General features: G+C 36.9%; 1 protein-coding gene across 3 annotated transcripts in view; it reads right to left on the bottom strand.

Annotated features, from left to right (window-relative positions):
- Positions 1-17715, bottom strand: part of CDK17 (cyclin dependent kinase 17) — a 90098-nt gene that overhangs the window by 58485 nt on the left and 13898 nt on the right. Inside the window, exon 1 of one of the 3 annotated variants that reach the window (XM_030445260.1) lies at positions 16519-16537. The exons of the other annotated variants lie outside the window; for them this stretch is intronic. The gene's annotated coding sequence lies outside the window, so the exon portion shown is untranslated. Of the gene's footprint in view, positions 1-16518; positions 16538-17715 lie in introns of those variants that run through there. 3 annotated transcript variants of the gene reach the window in all.

Here is a 17715-nt window from a genome sequence, read left to right as displayed (position 1 = left end):
GAAAAAAAAAGAAAAAAGAAGCAACCATGTGATCTTTACACACCATTTACCTATGCTGCATACCTAATCTTTGTAAAGTTAAATTCAGCTGACGTTTCCAAAAGTAATGAAGTTTGAATGTAAGTTTTAGCCAATTTATTTCAAGACACTCACAAATACCAAAAGTTCACAAAGGTTTTGCTTATTCAAAGACCTCTGAAGTCAAAGAACTTGCCTTTCAATAAGCTTTGGGTCAGCCTAAAGTGCTGACTTTTCTGTTTCCAGATGTTAAACTGCACTAAGATGCCTCTATATAAAGATGAAGCATTTTAAGATTACTTTTCCACTTCAGTTACTATTTGCCTGTTTTTACAGGCTGCTTTACAAGGCAGTAGGTGTTTTGCAAATATCTCAAGGCAGCTTGTGTTCTGAACAACTCGTTATTTGGAGACACCAATTAAAGTGGGAGGAAAGGACAGGAACAGAAACCCTACTTAGCAGCAGCAGCAGCAGGCAAACAGCAGTGGGGACACAGCACAGCCCTTAAGGATGCGTTAACAAACTCAAGGTGCAGGCACGGGATGCTGCAGAAAGCAGACACCAGCATGGCCAGTTCTACACTGGAAAGGAGGAGTCTTTGCCTAGCAGGGTTCACACGAAGTCCAAGGACAGGAGGAGGTAAAAACGAGTGTGGGTCACTTCGTCAAAATCACCACGATGAAATGGGTACCTTCACACTGCAGTGGGACAAATTGTGTAAAGATAAAGAGAAAAATTGCAAGAAGGTACACTGTGAAGAGAAGGTATACTTTGAAGAGGTCTGAAGATTCTCTCATAAGATTTATATTTTTGAGGGGATATAGGCCAGAAAATCAAGTAAGGCATTATCAACTGAAGAATAAAAACAGTACACACAACTAGAAATAAGAATAACATGAATTTCAGCATTATAATTGTTAATGATTCTCAAAATCCATGATGTCATTCGCTGTATCATTCAAATTTGAACAGATAATAATAAAAATTTATCTTTCCACTAGCATTTTAATTACACCAGTTACTGGTCTGTTAAATATTTTCAAGCATGTAATAAGCTACACATCCTTTAACTGTTTGGCTACATTATAATTCTAGATGCATCTAACTTAAGCATTTTTGAGGGTGATAGTCCAAGCTTGTGTCAGAGAGGGAGGTCTGAAAAACTTAAGAGTACTGCAAACAGTATTAATTAAAAACAAGCAGGAAATAAGCGCTTTCCATAGTATTTATATTTATTAAACTGTTTTCGATCTACCTGATTTTTTTGAAAAAGAAAAAAGCTACTGAATGCTTAAGAATACTGCACATCAAATATAGAGCAAACTATTAATTACACCTATGAAAAATATATGGATAATTTATCTAAGAGCATGAGCCACTAGTTTACACTTGTAAAATTCATATACAATACAGATCCATTTCCTTACAGTCACAATTCTATTCTAGAAAAATGGATTATAAATATGGCATCTTACTCATTGAATCTGTTCATTTGTTTCAACTCACGTTTGTTCACATTGGTGAACTTTTCTGTTGCTTCTACAGAGTGTGGAACAATGCAATATGCCTCTGACCAACCAGTCTCCCTTGTGAGGAAGATAACTATTTAAAAAGTTATTCTATTTTATACTGCATTAGGCCATAGAACTGACACCTCACAGATATATGCGACATCTGACAAAAAAGGCCTTTGTTACTGATGAAAGAAAAATAATTCTGATGTCAAATACCACAGCCCAGTTTGACTTACTAGTGAATAAAGGGGAAAAGAACCATTACCACCTTTTCTTTATGATAAAATATTATTCAATAAGGAATTAATTTTTTGAGGTGAAGCCACATTAAGTATTTATAGATCGCTAAACGATTACTGAAACTGAAGATAGCAAAGGTTAACTTCCTATCTGAGGCTGGTTTTCTTTGTCAATATGGGCAAAGAAACTCCTCCCACAGTGAGTAATATTCTCTATATTCAATTCCTGATCTAGAGCACCAACTAGAACCTCTGTGAACAGAGGAAATGTATGGAAATTAGCCTACCCAAATTGAATTTATCAAATTTAATTTAATAAATCACAGCAAGTTTACATTCTTTAAAATATACACATGTATCCTTCCCATGCAGATACAGGCAGTGTGAAACAGTACCATCAATAGACACATTCTGTTTGAGAGATCTTCCTCGATTAGATAAGACTAAACAGGTCCACCTTTACTATCAAAGGTTCTGTTCTTTCAACAGCCAAGTGAAAAAACACAGCGTGAATCCAGTTAAATTGGCTGACATTTAAGCCAACAAAACAAAGGAGCTGAATGGCAAAGCTGTGTGCATTTGCTGTTAGACCCATAAACCTAAGAGTCTTTTTTCTCTTGAAGGGGAAGGCAAAAACCAGAAGGTTACAGGAATGTAACATACATACCACCAATAAGCCACGGAACTTTCCATCTCCAAAGATAAAATGAGCACTGGAAATTAAAAGCAATGCCTGTCATTTTACTCCCTTTGATTAATCAGCTTAAATTTACAAGTCTGCATAGTGTGAACACAAAACATAAAAAACATACAAAACAATCCAGTTTAAAATCTTAAATGCTAAAGTAAAACCAAACACTTGTATGCACAAGCAAAATAAAAAAACAAAAGAGTAATACAGAGTAATAGAGGGGTTTGTTTTGTTTGTGTTTTGGTTTTTTGTGGGTTTTGGGGTTTCTTTTGGTTGGTTGGTTGGTTTTGGGGGTTTTTTGTTTGTTTGGGGTTTTTGGTGGGGTTTTTTGTTTTTTGGTTTTGTTTTTTTGGGGGGGGTTGTTTGTTTGTTTGGGGTTTTTTTTGAAACAAAGCTAACAGTCAGAATATTCAATTACCAAACAGGTGACATTGTAAACAGCATGGTATCCGGCATGTTCTACAATACTGGCAACATACATGTATATTTTTCCTACAAATAACAGGCCACGTTTAAGATCCAATGCACTAAAGAGATTATGCTGAGACACAAGCCAAGACACTAAGAAAAAAAACCAGTATGATAAAACAGACTCTTTGGTGACATTTAACGCACAAGATTTACCAGTCTCTTCCGTATTTTTCTGGATATTTTCATCAATAACAAGCTGTGGTACAATTACTGTTTCTAAATACTAGAGAGATGGAATGCCTTGGGTACAACAGGGGACATAACTACAGATAGAAAAAACAGCCTAAACAAGTTTCTCATAGTTAGGCTGAGTTCACCTAATACCTCCACTGAGATATTTTGAAGTTAATTCTGAAGGGGCAGTCAATAAACCTTGTTCTTGCAAGAAACCATCTTTGAACTAAGATTAAAAAATGTGTTTGAATTAATGAAAGTCTCTTACCTAGGCTTACAAAACGTTCGCATTCAGTATTTTTTAAAACCTCACCTAATATTGTCTTTTCTCCCTTTCTCTGATGCTGTACTTGGTGCAACTTCAGAGATTTCTCACTAGAAGAACTCTCTGAACAATAAGCGAATTACAATTTTTTCTGCTGTAATTATTTTTTACATAGCAGTCATTATGTCTCAGCATGGGACCAGTTTGTTCTGTTACAACATTCAGACAAATGTTGCTACGTCTGTCTGAAGTGCTCCTGCTGCCATTTAATGGTCAAGTGGACATGCACACACATGGATCATTTCAGTACCCACTGCCAAGGATACTAAACACACAGGCAAAAGACACTACTCCTAATGCAAACGATGATTGAGCTGACAATCTGGGAAAGAATGAAGACTTTTGACATATGTTTGCCAAGTGGCTTTGCAAATAGTTATGTTGGCAACAAAAAGGTGGTGGCAATATGCCCCTACAAGGCAGAGAAGAAAGCACATGACTGCTTAAGCCAACTTAATACCTTCACTGAAGTAGAGCACTGATGATTAGCACACCAAATGCAAGGTAAGGTTGTTCTCACTGGAAGCAGTGTGGTGTAATGTGTGTACCAAGAGAAGTGGCCTGGAAAACTGTAATTTTGCCTTAAGCTTATTTCGCCTGGCTAAACAAAAACTGAGATCTGAAATAAAAGCAATCTGTGAACAAAATAAAGGACAACAGCAAATGCTGTTAAGAAAGACCACATGGAAAACCAAGAACAAATGGATATGAAATAATATAAAAGCATTCAGCACAAATGCCTTCATCCTCTGCAACAGTTCAGGCCATTACTACTCGCATCATACCATAACCACATGCAGACTCTTCCTGTCTCTGTACTTGTCCTGCAGCAACATCCCACTCCCAGGTTAAGTTGTCCTGGCAAGCCTCACAAAAGGTACTTTTCAGAGTGCCTTCAAGGAGCAAGGGGGAACCACTCCCCCCCCCCAACAAATGTATCTTCATTTAAACATACAAAACAAGGCAACTGCCATGCATCAAGCTGTCACAGCTGCCACTGTTGGTTCAAAACCATGAACTACAAATGGAGACAAACAGCTTTAGAGACTGAAGATCATTCTGTATCGCTGGATATTTCTTGTTCTTTGCCTGTGAAAATTCTGCCCTGTGTTGTTTTTACATCTCGCTTTTTTTCCAGGTAACTCAAGACTGTTAAGACAAGGGTTCCTAAATTTCGAAGCTAAGTAGAAAAACTAAAATACAAATAAGACATTGGGTAACTCTGGCTGATCAGTTTGAGAGGTTACTCCCCTCTCAGCTGACAGTCTGGCACATCAAAGGACTCAAACTTTACACTACCTTTTCTTAAAATAACCAGCTCTCTACCTGAAGGTATCTGAAGTTTTCTCGACCCTGAATAGAGATCAGTGAAGATGAGACAACAAGAAAGATACAGAGAACAGAGACAGTGCTGTTAGTTACATTCAGTGAAGAAGAAAGAAATAGAAAACAGAAGAAGTGGAAAAATACAAGCAAGTGACAAATCAATAAGACAGCATTACTATGAGGGAAACCCAGGGAAGTAACTATTAATGTCAGTCAATAACATTACACCTGACATGAAGAATTAGCAAACACCACCTGAAAGACAAGCAGTACCCAGAATTGTTTGAACACAATTAAAAGGTAAAAAAACTTTGACTAATACCAGGCAAGCAACACTGATCCTGTCAACAAGCAGTCACAGACACAGAGCAAAGCAGAATTTCTCTCAGATCCTGAAATCTACAGCTTAAAGCCAGAGCAAGGATAGGTGAAGATTTTTTATCAGGAAGTCTCTCTAAAGAAGCAGTGAAAAAATCACACAGTAAGTACAGAGCACAGTTGCTGAACACATGCTGAGCTGATTCATTTGCTCTCTTTTGTTTCCCTAACAGAAGAGAGAACTTTAAGTCTATGTTTGTCTTCAAAATAATTTATTCTGAATTACAAACACAATCATTCGTCTGTTGTTAGAGCCCATCATTCACTCAGTCACTTCACTGCAAAGACCAACAGTGGGCCAATCCCTTCCATAGGAAAGTAATCTCATTCTGGATTTTGTATCACGTTGCAGAGTCTGACACTCCTACTGTGCCAGTGACCTGGATAAAGCTGCTGTAAGATTTGTCTTACAAACAGAAAATGTTTTACGAAAATGGAAATTTAAATCACTGCCTCTACAGACATTTGGTATTCCCTAAGGAATTTTATGTCACTGACACAATATCATATTCTAATACACTTCTTTATTGAAAATTAGTTTTTCACTTAGAGAAATACTGAAGTAGTTTTGCTGTAAAACTTTGGGGGAGGAAAAAAAAAAGGAGTCTTAAGTTATTATAATGTCATCAGATGACAAAAGCCTCAAAGCAGTAAGTAAAGTTACAATCACTTGTAACCTGTAACAGTCACTTTCATAAGCTCCTCTGGAAAACCCAGCTCTACTCTAGCAAGAGACCTAGCAAGCTGTCTTTCAATATCTCAGATACAAATTCCAGTTGATGTCATCTGTCATCTCAAAGAGCAAAAGACTATGTAGTGATGGATGAAACAAAGCCTATTTCTTAACATTTTTAGGATATCCTATTCTTTCACCAACCTGTTGTTTTGATGGCAAGTACTTAAGCTGAACCACCCAGTTCAACATCCCTAGAAAACAGCATCTCCTCATCAAAACACTCTAAAATAAATTTATCTGCATTCTAAGGGAAGTTTTTATCTGTTTTACCACCCAAGTTATTACACCTTTCAACACACCCAAGTATGCTGAAGAGTAACCAGAAGAGTTCTCCCACTGCACTTTGTTTCGGTAACTAGGATTCATAAGCCTGAAATTAAACAGTCCAAGAAGTTTCTGGTTCTCATTTTTAGTACCTGTAATTCAGATCTACAGCTTTGCTTTCCTTAAAATTACTCTACATTTCTGTTTAATAAAAGGGAATTCAAGAGAAATCTTCAGAAGGACTAGTCACCTATGCCTCATTAGAAATGTGTAGAAGCATGAAATAACCAAGAACTATCATACTGAAATTTAAGCTGTACATCCTGAATGCAATTTCAGCACAACACCTCGTATCCAGATGTATTTCTGAAGTAAATAAAATGAGCTGTTTAATTGTTTCTGTTATGAAAGCCAAACTACCTTTGACTTTTTTTCTTAATTGAAGTAACTCCTTAGCTTGGAACTTCTTCAGGATCACCTTCAGTTATTTTCTCTGCTGCATACATAACACAAGTGAGTCAATTTCAACCACTCTAAACGGGTACTACAGCTACTTTGACAGTCAGTTTTTTAATTCTTAGGAATATCCCAGTCACTATACTTTCTACCTCTATATCTGTATCCTTACTTTAGAGATGAGGCTACAAGGAAATGCAGATGAAGAGCTCAGGACATCACCTGATCTATGGAAACCTGAAAGTAGAGAACATACACTATGGAATTAATTCAAAAATCTAGAGAACTTTGGTTCTTCACAACTTATCTTTCTCTGCTTTTGGAATTAAAGTTCAAATTGTAGGTACTGAAGGAAGAAAGAAAAACTAATTGTTACTTGATTATGCACTATGTCCCTTCTGAAATCATCAACTTTACTGAGAAAAGAGCTGTAGGAGAAGCTTGATGATGGGCAGCAAATGAAGTCGACATGAAGTGTCTTTTGTCTAAAGTTGCCTTAGAAGCACATTCACTTTTGGTTTCTACAGTATAAAATGTACTCAAAGTAACGAACACAAAGGAGATTTCAAAGAATCAAAACTGTACTTGTTGAATTAAATTACTTCTATTTTCAGAAGTAAAAAGTAGAAGTATATATTGTCTACGCACACTGCTAGAGAAATGAGGCAGACAGAAGAAACTGACATGAAAATCTCATACAGAAATCTTTGAAGGTGCCAAGCATCCAAATAAAAATACAAGAACTGCACGGGTTATCAAGATCAAAACATGACTCTAATCTCATTTCAATGATTACTGTTTAACAGCTCAACATGTACTTTGCCGTCCACATTATAATTTATATAAAAGGTACTTCAATTGTCTGTTCAGCTTATCAGTCTTCAAATACATTAAACCATGAGCTACAGAAGAGAAATTATGCTTTATCACCGTGCAGCTCTAGGGGGAAAAAAAAAAAAAAGTATCAGCTTTTCTCATTGTTAGTATCCTACCAGCATTTAAACATTTTCGAAAAAAAGACTGAGCAAATTACGCATTAGAAGCAGCACACAGAAGCTTGATCTTGTTAGTCACTCCAAAATACATAATTTTAAAAGCCACAACAAAACAATTTTAAAAATGCATTGATGTTTCTAGCAAAAAAATGCAATGGGCAATGAATGACAGCTATGAGAGGGAGGAGAAACTGAAGCAGACTCGCAAGGTACTTAAATGAAAAGAATCACGAGACAGCACTGAATTCTTGCACAGACATGCAAGAATTTCTTACACCAATAAAAGGGAAAAATATGACAAACTCAGTCTATATCTCAAGACAGTAGACTGGGTATTAGGGTAATTATTAGCTGAACCCTACACACATTCACATGATGCAGAGCACCAGAGCTGTCTGGCTCCTCTGTATGAATCCATTCAAAACATTTTCTATGTGTAATTCTGTTCCAAACCTATGCCAAACAGAGCATCAGCTGTCCTACCACAGCCACCACAAAGCTGAAAAGCAGCACTGTTACACGTTCTCATGAAGTATACAGAAATGTTATTATTTGCTTATACTTCATCTGGATCAAGATTTTACCAATGGGTGAATCCTTTGTAAGAGTAATGAACAAATCTGCTACTGCCAGAGGTGAAGCTGTCATCTGAGGTAGAGGCTCCTGCATAAAACTAGCTGTACAGACAGCTTTCCAGAGCAAAACAACAACCAAAAACCCCTACAGCCTCTTAAACAATCTTATTCCAGCCATCAGAAACAAGTGTTTTCAAGAAGTCCATCCAGTTAATATTCTTACTGTTATATTGTTTAAAGACTTATCTTCCACCATTTAGTTCATAATTTTTTATTATTACAGCTATTTTATTGTTCCTATTATTTACCTAATTATTCCCCCACTGAAGATGCTGAAATTCCCACGAACTTCCAGAAGAACTGTTAGGCCAATGTAAGACATCTCAGGGACTAAAAGTCTTGCTTTTAAGTTGTGAAGTCTTATAATAATGCAAGAAAGGACGAATATTTATCACCACTTTTGTGCTATCACAAACATTTGTGTGGCTAATGATTTGGCACATCCAGTTAGTGAGCCTTTAAGTGTCTAAGGAAGGCTTTAGTATTTTAAAGGGAATGAGACACAAGGTCTCTGGTTTCCTTTACTGTGTACAGGAAGCCTCAAGTCAATGTAACGCTACTATATAAAAATAATTTGAATGTTTAGTCAAAGGAATGATGCCCACTGAGAGCAGGAATTGGTCTAACTCCTCAGAGACACAAATATACTATGCAAGTCCTATTCTGGTAGTCTGTTCACTTATCCCATCCTCAAAGAAGCTAGAAAGACCAAAGGTTTGATGGAACCAGAAGTCAGGCCATGAGAAAATGGAGAATAAAATCTAGTCCTCAACATCCAAACAGAAATTTTGCTTTAATCAGAAATAAAGTAATATTCAAATGGCTCTCGACTGGAAATCATTGCTACTAATCCCTTGCAAGTAAACATAAACCAACCATTTCTTTCCTTGGCAGAAATAGTGAAAAACACATGCCATGATTTATGTGAGCATTCTAGCATTAAAAAAAAAAGACAACTCTTTCACTGAGAGAGAAACAGCAGTACACAAACTTCTTAGAAAGTCTTGGTAATGTTTTCAACGTGTACTGCAAAAAAAAAAATAGTGATTTTATTAGATCACCTCTATTTCAAAGCAAAGGCAAACTACTTAAAAGTTTAAATTCAGTTTTAATATATCATGCATTCTACTGGTTCTGAACAGCCTGCTCTGAAAGACTTGCTTTAGTCTATGTTTTTAAAACTGTATTTCCTAGCCCATGTAACCAGGGTAGTGCTTTCAACCATGAAGTAGATCACCAGCCAGCCATTACTTTTCCATCTGTGTTCAGCTCCCTAGCTGAGGTGGCAAATATGCACTTCATGCAGCTGAAATTATTCAAGTAAAAATACTGAAGTGTGCTATTATTTCCAATTATCTTGTACTCTGCCTAGCAGTTTCTTGAATTTGAACTAACTTTGAGAAAAAAACCATAAAGTTCAGAGAAATAAGTGACTCAGGCAATCTGACAAGAAGGTTTGATGTTTTACATAATTCAGAGTTACCGCAAAGCATATTCATATCTGGTTTTGAAGCAATTACAACTAAAATTTTCAATACAAGAAACTAATACCCTGCAGTGCTTTTTTTTAATCCTTAAGACAAACACACTAACAGCTGTACAATAGCACAGTACTCAAGCCCAAATATGACAGAATTTATTTATTGGGAGCAAAATAGGTTTTTCTTTACTGTGAAAAATTAGCTACAGTTAATGGCTAGATGTTGATCAGTACTGATTTTTCTCTTGATTTTCTCAATTCTTAAGTTCTCTTTTTAAAGGCAAGCAGAAATACAGGTTGGTCAGAGGATGGATTGAGAACAGCCTTGAGGAGAAGGACTTGGGGGTCTTGCTTAATGATAGGCTCAATGTGAGCCAGCAGTGTGCACTTGCAGCACAGAGAAGTAGCCAAGCCTGAGCTACATCAAAACTAGTGTGGCCAGAAGGTAGAGGGAAGTGATTCTTCCCCTCTACTCCACTCTTGTGAGCTCCCACCTTGAGTACTGTGTCCAAGTCTGGAGTCTCCAATACAGGAAGGACATGAACCTGTTCGATTGAGTCCCAGAGCAGAGCCACAAAGATGATCAGAGCACCAGTCCAGTAAAGACAGTCTGAGAGAGTTGGGGTTGCTCAGTCTGGTGAAAACTCTGAGGAAACTTTATAGCAGCCTTCCAGCACCTGAAAGGGCCTCAGAGAAGCTGGGGAGGTACATTTTACAAGGGTATGTACTGACAGGACACAGGGCAATGGTTTTTAAGTGGAAGAGGGTAGATTTACTTTAGACATTAGGAAGAAATTCTTTGTTGTGAGACACTGGCACAGGTTGTCCAGGCTGGTTGTGGCGACCCCTTCGCTGGAAGTGTTCAGGGCCGGGTTGGATGAAGTTTTAGGCAACCTGGTCTAGTGGGAGGTGCTCCTGTGCATGGTAGGAGGGTTGGAACTATATGATCTTTAAGGCCTCTTCCCATCAAAACCAGTCCATGATTTTATGATTAACTTCAGAGAAAAGCAAAAGACAAGACTGCTTTAGATGCTGCTTAAGAATAATTATGTTATTACTAGAAGTACAGTTATTTAAACATTTGAACTATTTCACTATATATATAGTAAGACCAGGTATAGCTAAACACAAATAGATACCAAGTAGAATGGAAAAAAATATATAGCAATATAGACACTTACATTAACCCACCATCTGATGCTTTTATCACTGAAGGTGAAGTTTCTCACCATTTTTCCCCCAAGAGATAAATTTAACATGAAAAAATATGAACATTAAAAAAAAATCAGCATCTTGCACTGTATTTTCATGGTTACTGTTAAAAAGTACACAACCCAAACCCAGTACTTACAGAAAAAAAAGTAATTAAACAAGATACTAATCTTTCAAGAAGGATTTGCTCTGGACAAATGTGTGTAGCAATCTTCATTTCTCTGCTGGGATCATTTAAGTCATGCAGTGAACAAATCTGGATTCTATGCTGGGATGAAAGGTTTGCAAGAAACTGAAACCTGAAGCATGTTCAGAATAGTGAAGCATCAAAAGCAATCAAGAAACAGTATAAAGTGGCCAGCAATTTACAGAATATTGCAGAAGCTCACCCATTTTTCCTGGTGATTTTCAGAACAGTTTACCTTGCTACAGATTCTGCTAAAATCCTGACATCAAAGCATACTGGATGAACTTGAATTCAGAGTGCATTTTTCCATCTTCTTCCCCATTATTTCATCTATTATTATGTTACAGTGTAAGCAAATATTAAAGCAATATTCAGAGGTTCACAACTAGCTATTCTAAGAATGGAAGAAAGCAAATACATTTTACAGATGCTTTTGATCTGATCCAGATTCCATTATGATGGACACTACTCAGAAAAGCACTTTCAGAATCTCGAATATGCCTTAGAGGCAACAGGATTTGTGCGTGTTTCTCTATTTTTTCCCTTTGATTTTTTTTATAAAAGCATTAAAAAAGGAAAATGTGGAAGCTCTTACAAACTGCATGCAAGCTGAATCTGACTCTGAAGTAAAAACAACAAAAAAACCCACCATTAAATAACCCCCCAAACCTTTCAAGCCAAATAACAAAGCGTACTGACAATGAATTTAGTCTTTCAACCCATGGTGTCCAGAGAATCAAAAGTCTTATGCTCAAGATAAGATTGTCTTGGTTTTTAACTGCATGTGTTTAAGACCACATGTGTTTATAAGATCATCAGATAATACCTTTACAAAATCTAGACCATTGAGCCATCAGTTTAAAAATGTTCTTCTTATATAAGTGTACTTTAATATTCATTTATGCACTGAAGTTTACTCTTACTTGTGCGTCACAGCTTACTCTTGATTACACTAGACATGCAAAACTTAAGTTCTCTTGCTTTTCTCAAGGTAACCTTTCTGCATGTAAAGAAACAGATGGACACAGACAAATAATCAAATCTTCGATGAAGATTTGAAATCTAAAGACTTAATGAACAATTTGTGACTGAGGCTTCTACTGAAAGCATCTGAAACTACCTGCTTACAAGGTTGAAATCTTAATATATACTTTTACTATGTCATTTCCTCCTTAAAAGTTTCCACTTTCAAGCTAGGTTAAAATTTGTTTAAACATCAGCTACAATTTTTATTAGAAATTAAAGTATTTGACACTGCACGTTTACAGTGAGATATTGCCAATAACCAAAGAATTCCACAGATATGTTTTTACTGTTGAAAGATGCTGCGTGAATTATGTGGAAAATGCTATTCGGGATAAGTAAGAAATACATAAGAAATCACAATTTTTTTAAAGTTCCTAAACTTGAGTCAAGTGAGTTACTGTGTAAATAAGCTCAAAAAATGAACAGGAATAATAGCAAAACTATACACAATTAAGTCCTTTGAAAAGAAAGATCACTTTTACTTTAGCTTTTCTGGCTAAATTCCGTCATTTGCACATCAATAGCAAACTTGAAATATTGAATCAATTTCTTTATCAACCATCAGAATATTCACTCAGGTCCCCAAGATGCAAGATATACCTATCTATCATATATACTGTAGGATCAACATGAATGTATTAAAGATACGCCTTCAAAAGGGAAAGAAAAAAAAAAGTTGCAAGCAGTTTTCTAGATCAGTGGAATAAAGTGTCAGTAATGCCACACAGCCTGTTATATAACATAACTCTTATTGATGACTCAAACAGGAACCATGACCACTTGAACTCATCCACTTCTCTGAACACACAAGGAAGTTACAAGCTGTCTACCCCCACACAAAAAAAACCCCAACACTACTAGAATGACAACAGTACAGGGAAAAGAACATTACAAGGACTGCCAAACGTTACTTCCCACAAAACATTTTGTCATCATATATTTCAGTACTGACAGCGAAATATTTTTACTTTCATTTTGAGAACTCCTAACATGGTAATAGGTGATGACAATCCAACAAAAACATGGTTTCCAAACAAGCTCCTGCTTCAGCAAACATATCAACTACAGCACAACATGGGCTATTTTTATTCTGCACATTTTGACTGCATTTTCAAATTATACAGAAAATTCTTGGGGGGAGAAGAAATAAACATTCACTGATCACTTCTAATCACAGACTTAGAAACATTAATTGTTGAAAAAAATACCTACTGCATTGACCCAACGTGTTAAATGGAATGTGGGAAAGTGAAAGGGAAAGGTTTTTAACACAAAGGCAATAAAAAACCACAAGTTCTTAACCTCCCTCCTGGAGGAAGGTGACCAGAAGACTTCATAGAAAGTTTTCTAACATTCTTCACAACCAATTCTGACAAACTGCAGCTGTCAGTAGCACTATACCAACTAGTTACTTTATAGGCAGCTCAGGTATCGTGGATGCTGAGACTGCAGCGCAGACAGAAGTCGAGGCAATGGAAAAGCTAAGCAAGCCACCATATTTGAGCTGTGACAAATCGTTGCCGCTCATGTTTTTGTTTGAAGTGTTGCTCCCTATTCTGCCCTTGCAATATGCTGAAGCTCATAAGCTGACAGACATACAGGCTTTCACAGTTCAATTTTTATTATGTTTTAGAAGTCCCCTGGCCTTGCCTGTGAGGCAACCAAGGTATCGGGTGCAACTGCTTCTAAATTACAGATAGCTTTCCACTTAGAAATGCCTTAATCAAAGGTGTAGCATCAACACATGCTAACTAGTCCAAGTACAACCAGATGACCTATGTGGAAACAGTGTCTGCCCAGCAACATCAGTGTTGCCTGGCCCCCTAAAGACAACACTTTTGAGAAAAGTGTATTTTTTCACCTAAAAACTGAATAAAAACTGTTGCCTTACAGAATTAGAAATTAACCTGGTCTATTTCTTCTTAAGCATCTTTTAATTTTAGCCTAAAATACTGAAGAACTAGCAAGAGAATTTCTTTATTATAAAGGAAGAACTTAAAGGGAATCTGAGTAAGAAGAGAAAAACCTGCACTTTCCTTCAGGGGCAACAAGGATGAAAATATATTTTGGACTCTCCAAGAGCTCAAACTATGTGCCTAGAACGATGCTCTGCCATCACATCTCTCATATTCTGGAAATCTGGATAAGAGTGCACAAATGCTTGTACATGTATTCAGAGCATGTTTTCCAGACTCACACCAATTAGTTCCTTCCCTTCTGTTTCCTATCACTTGAATAAAAACATTGGTAAAGATCCAAATAATGACATTTTGACAGCAAAAACGAAAAAAAAAAAAAAAGCAAAGACATTCAAACATTACCAAGGCAAATCGAAAACAAACCAAGCATGGAGGTACCTCTTTTTCCAGTGCCTAATTCCTTATGACATGCTCCCATGAGCTCTAATCAGCTATTTAAAAAGGATAATATTCTTCCCCCATGCAAAACTAATTCTGTAGGTACAGATCAACTACCTTTCCAAAAATCAGTATGCACCTGAAAGAAGCCTGGAGAACTTTATAAAGTGTTAGAGACTGGGTGGGGTGGGGTGGGGTGGGGAGGATACCCAAACCTGAACATTCACACATAACTGTGCAGCTTGCATGCCCACACACATACAAGGATCTAAGGCTCACATAGAAAACAGGAATCATGATGATGCATTTATACTGCACCTGCTAAAGCAATGCCTGAAGAGAACCTTCTCTTTTCAACAGTGAACAAGTTAACACATTTGCATGTATAACTTCTGAAGTAACTAAATATAAAACCACCTGAAAATCTGCTAGAAGTTCTCAGTTTCACTTTTGAAAGGTTTTAAAATTAGCATGAATTTCATTACTTGTCTTGTATTTGACAGAAGAGAAAGAAAAAAACCAGAGTACACATACTGACTGCCAGAGACTCACATAGTCACAATGCCCTAGGGATGAGACTGATCTACGCAAGCTGCCCTTTTGGTTACATCCATCTTCCACACCTCTTGATCACTCTAACAAGAATCTACAATAAAAATCTCCATCATTCCATTAAAGAGCCTCTTCTCTACCGGATTAGTAAAATCAACATTGATATGCCTTTCAAATCTTTATTTATCCTTAAATTTGTATGTTAAACATTAAAATCCCATTTACAACGGAAAGAAAGGTTGGGACAACACTTTTTAAGCCTATTCTTGCTGCACATACTCTCTGCGTGTTGCACAAACCTATGACAAATGTCACATAAACCAAATGTGCTGCTTCTTTCCAGACAGGTTAGCTCTTGCTTACCATTCAAACCTGACTGCAAGTGACAAGTAAGGAGGCCCAGCAGCAGAGACTTTTAATTGATTAGAAATTTCAAAATAAAGAAATTTAATCTCTTAGAGGTTTATGAGTATCCCAGCAAGGTGGTGTAAAATATCAAAATACAGCAGGCCAAACTAAACTCTTGTACTTAGTAGAAGGAGCACAGCTTTTGGGAGAAAAACCATGTGGCATCCCAGTGCAGCTGGTATAAGCAGAGGCCAAGTACACTTTAACGAGCAAACTGAGTATCAAAAAAAGGAGTTGTTAACATAAATACTGCCTTTCATACTAGCAGGAAGCCTTAGTAAACTTTCCATTGTCAGGCATAGCAAAACCACTTACAGTTTTAAGTAACATGCTGAATGCCTTCTATTCAAAACATTCTGTCTTCACAATAAAATAAACCCAAGAATAAGTATCAAAGTCTCTCTACTACTACCAAAATATTATTTTCCTATCTAGTGCTTAACAAACTGCTTCTGGAACTTCTTTTCTACTGCAGTTCACATTTTTCAAGCCACCAGCAAAAACTCTTCTTGAATGCATTTCCTTAAGACAACTCATAAGCTCAAAAAGCAGCTTGTTTTGTTATGACTTACAGGATTGACATAATTTGTTTCTCAATTTACTATGATACTTAAGTATCTGTTATTAATGTTTTAATTATCCATTACCTTAACTGGCATTTAGTAAAAAAAACAATGAGGATCTGAGGGGTAAGTGTAGAATAAATGTTTCTTTTTAATGAGGCCTATAACAGGCTTCATGTGATCACTTAATTTATGACTAGTGTCAAAGTATTGTCTGCAAGAGCTACCTAATTTAGTCACCAACTCAACCTAACCATATCCCCTCAATTAAGTAAACACTATAAGTACTTTGCAGAGCATTTCAGAGGACAAATTGAAAAGGTGCAAATTTTTGGAATGTACATATTTAATGAGCAGCATTAATGAACACAATGTTTAGGTCAATAAGCATATACAGCAGACAGCTTCACAGCACATAATGACTTAAGAGAAAGAGATGACTAATCATGAACTCCTCCAAACAGCATTAAATTAAGCTACCACTCAGATTGAAAAATCACTGTGTGTTTACCTCCCTGTCTGCAATCCTCTTGTGGGAACCCTCTTGAAGGCCTCAGAGCAGGAAAACTGCCTGGGAGGACCTGGTGATGGAAAGGGACACTTTCCTACTCATGAGCAGCCTCATCACATGGAGAACACAGCCCATGGACAAGGCTTAAAGCAAGTGGAGTTAGTGCTGTGCATGGCCATTTCCAGGTTACAGTTTCACAGTCTACTTTTATCATCAATCTCATATACAGTGCAACAGGACTAAAAAAAAAAATTAAAAAAAATTACTCAAGTAAACATTTACTCAAGTTTACTTAAAAACAGCCTGGGATTGAATGGACACAAATGTATCCCTATTTTTTTATACATAGAGATTTACTAGTGCCACCAGAGCTGGCTTGCAATCAGTTTTTCCACTGGATCTGTAGAGATGGAAGGTAGGTAATGCCAGGGACAACTCCTCAATTGAAGAACTCTTTCTAGAGAATCAAAGCAAAGTTTTTTATTGTGCCTCACATTACAAACTAAAATGAATGAACTAAAAATAAATGGCAGGAGATAAAGATCTAGTAGCTTTTGCTTGGACAGGTAGAATTAACTAAGGTATTATTTTAGCATAAAAGGATTCCATCCCTGTTGGTATTTTATGTAGTCAGTCATGAGTTTTGAAGGTGACAGTGAATACATATTAACTTCAAGGGTTTGAAACTGCAGCTCCTTAATCTTAAAACAAGTATGGCATAAACAGATGAAATAGTCACACTGCAAATGAACATCCATTCCTCTGTAGGCTCACAATAGACTCAACCTCATCTCTTCCCTAGAGACAGAAACCTGAATCTTTGGGTTAACATTAAGGTATTATGGAGTTTAAGTCTCCAACTAGGAAGACCAAACAACCAAATTAGTGACAATGCAAACAGAAATGGGAACACAGGAATTCACCAAATATTGCTCTTACAAAGAAGAGGATTCATGGAGCAGCTTAAGATGCTTTTCGAGCTCTGAGGTAGCAAGCTAGTCTTATCATTAAAGAGTGCACCAACCAGAGCCACCAGAAGGGGAGGTGGTCACACTGCTCTCCCTGGCAAAGACAGGCTATGAGGAGTCAGGCTCCTGCCATGCCCTGTAAGCCTTACAACCCCTGGGAGGGGAAGGCCAATCATAGAATCATAGAATTGGCTGGGTTGGAAGGGACCTCAGAGATCATCTAGTCCAA

The sequence above is a fragment of the Calypte anna genome, chromosome 1 (assembly GCF_003957555.1).
Source record: "Calypte anna isolate BGI_N300 chromosome 1, bCalAnn1_v1.p, whole genome shotgun sequence".
Taxonomy (NCBI): Eukaryota; Metazoa; Chordata; class Aves; order Apodiformes; family Trochilidae; genus Calypte; species Calypte anna.
This window is presented reverse-complemented; position numbering and strand designations above follow the sequence as displayed.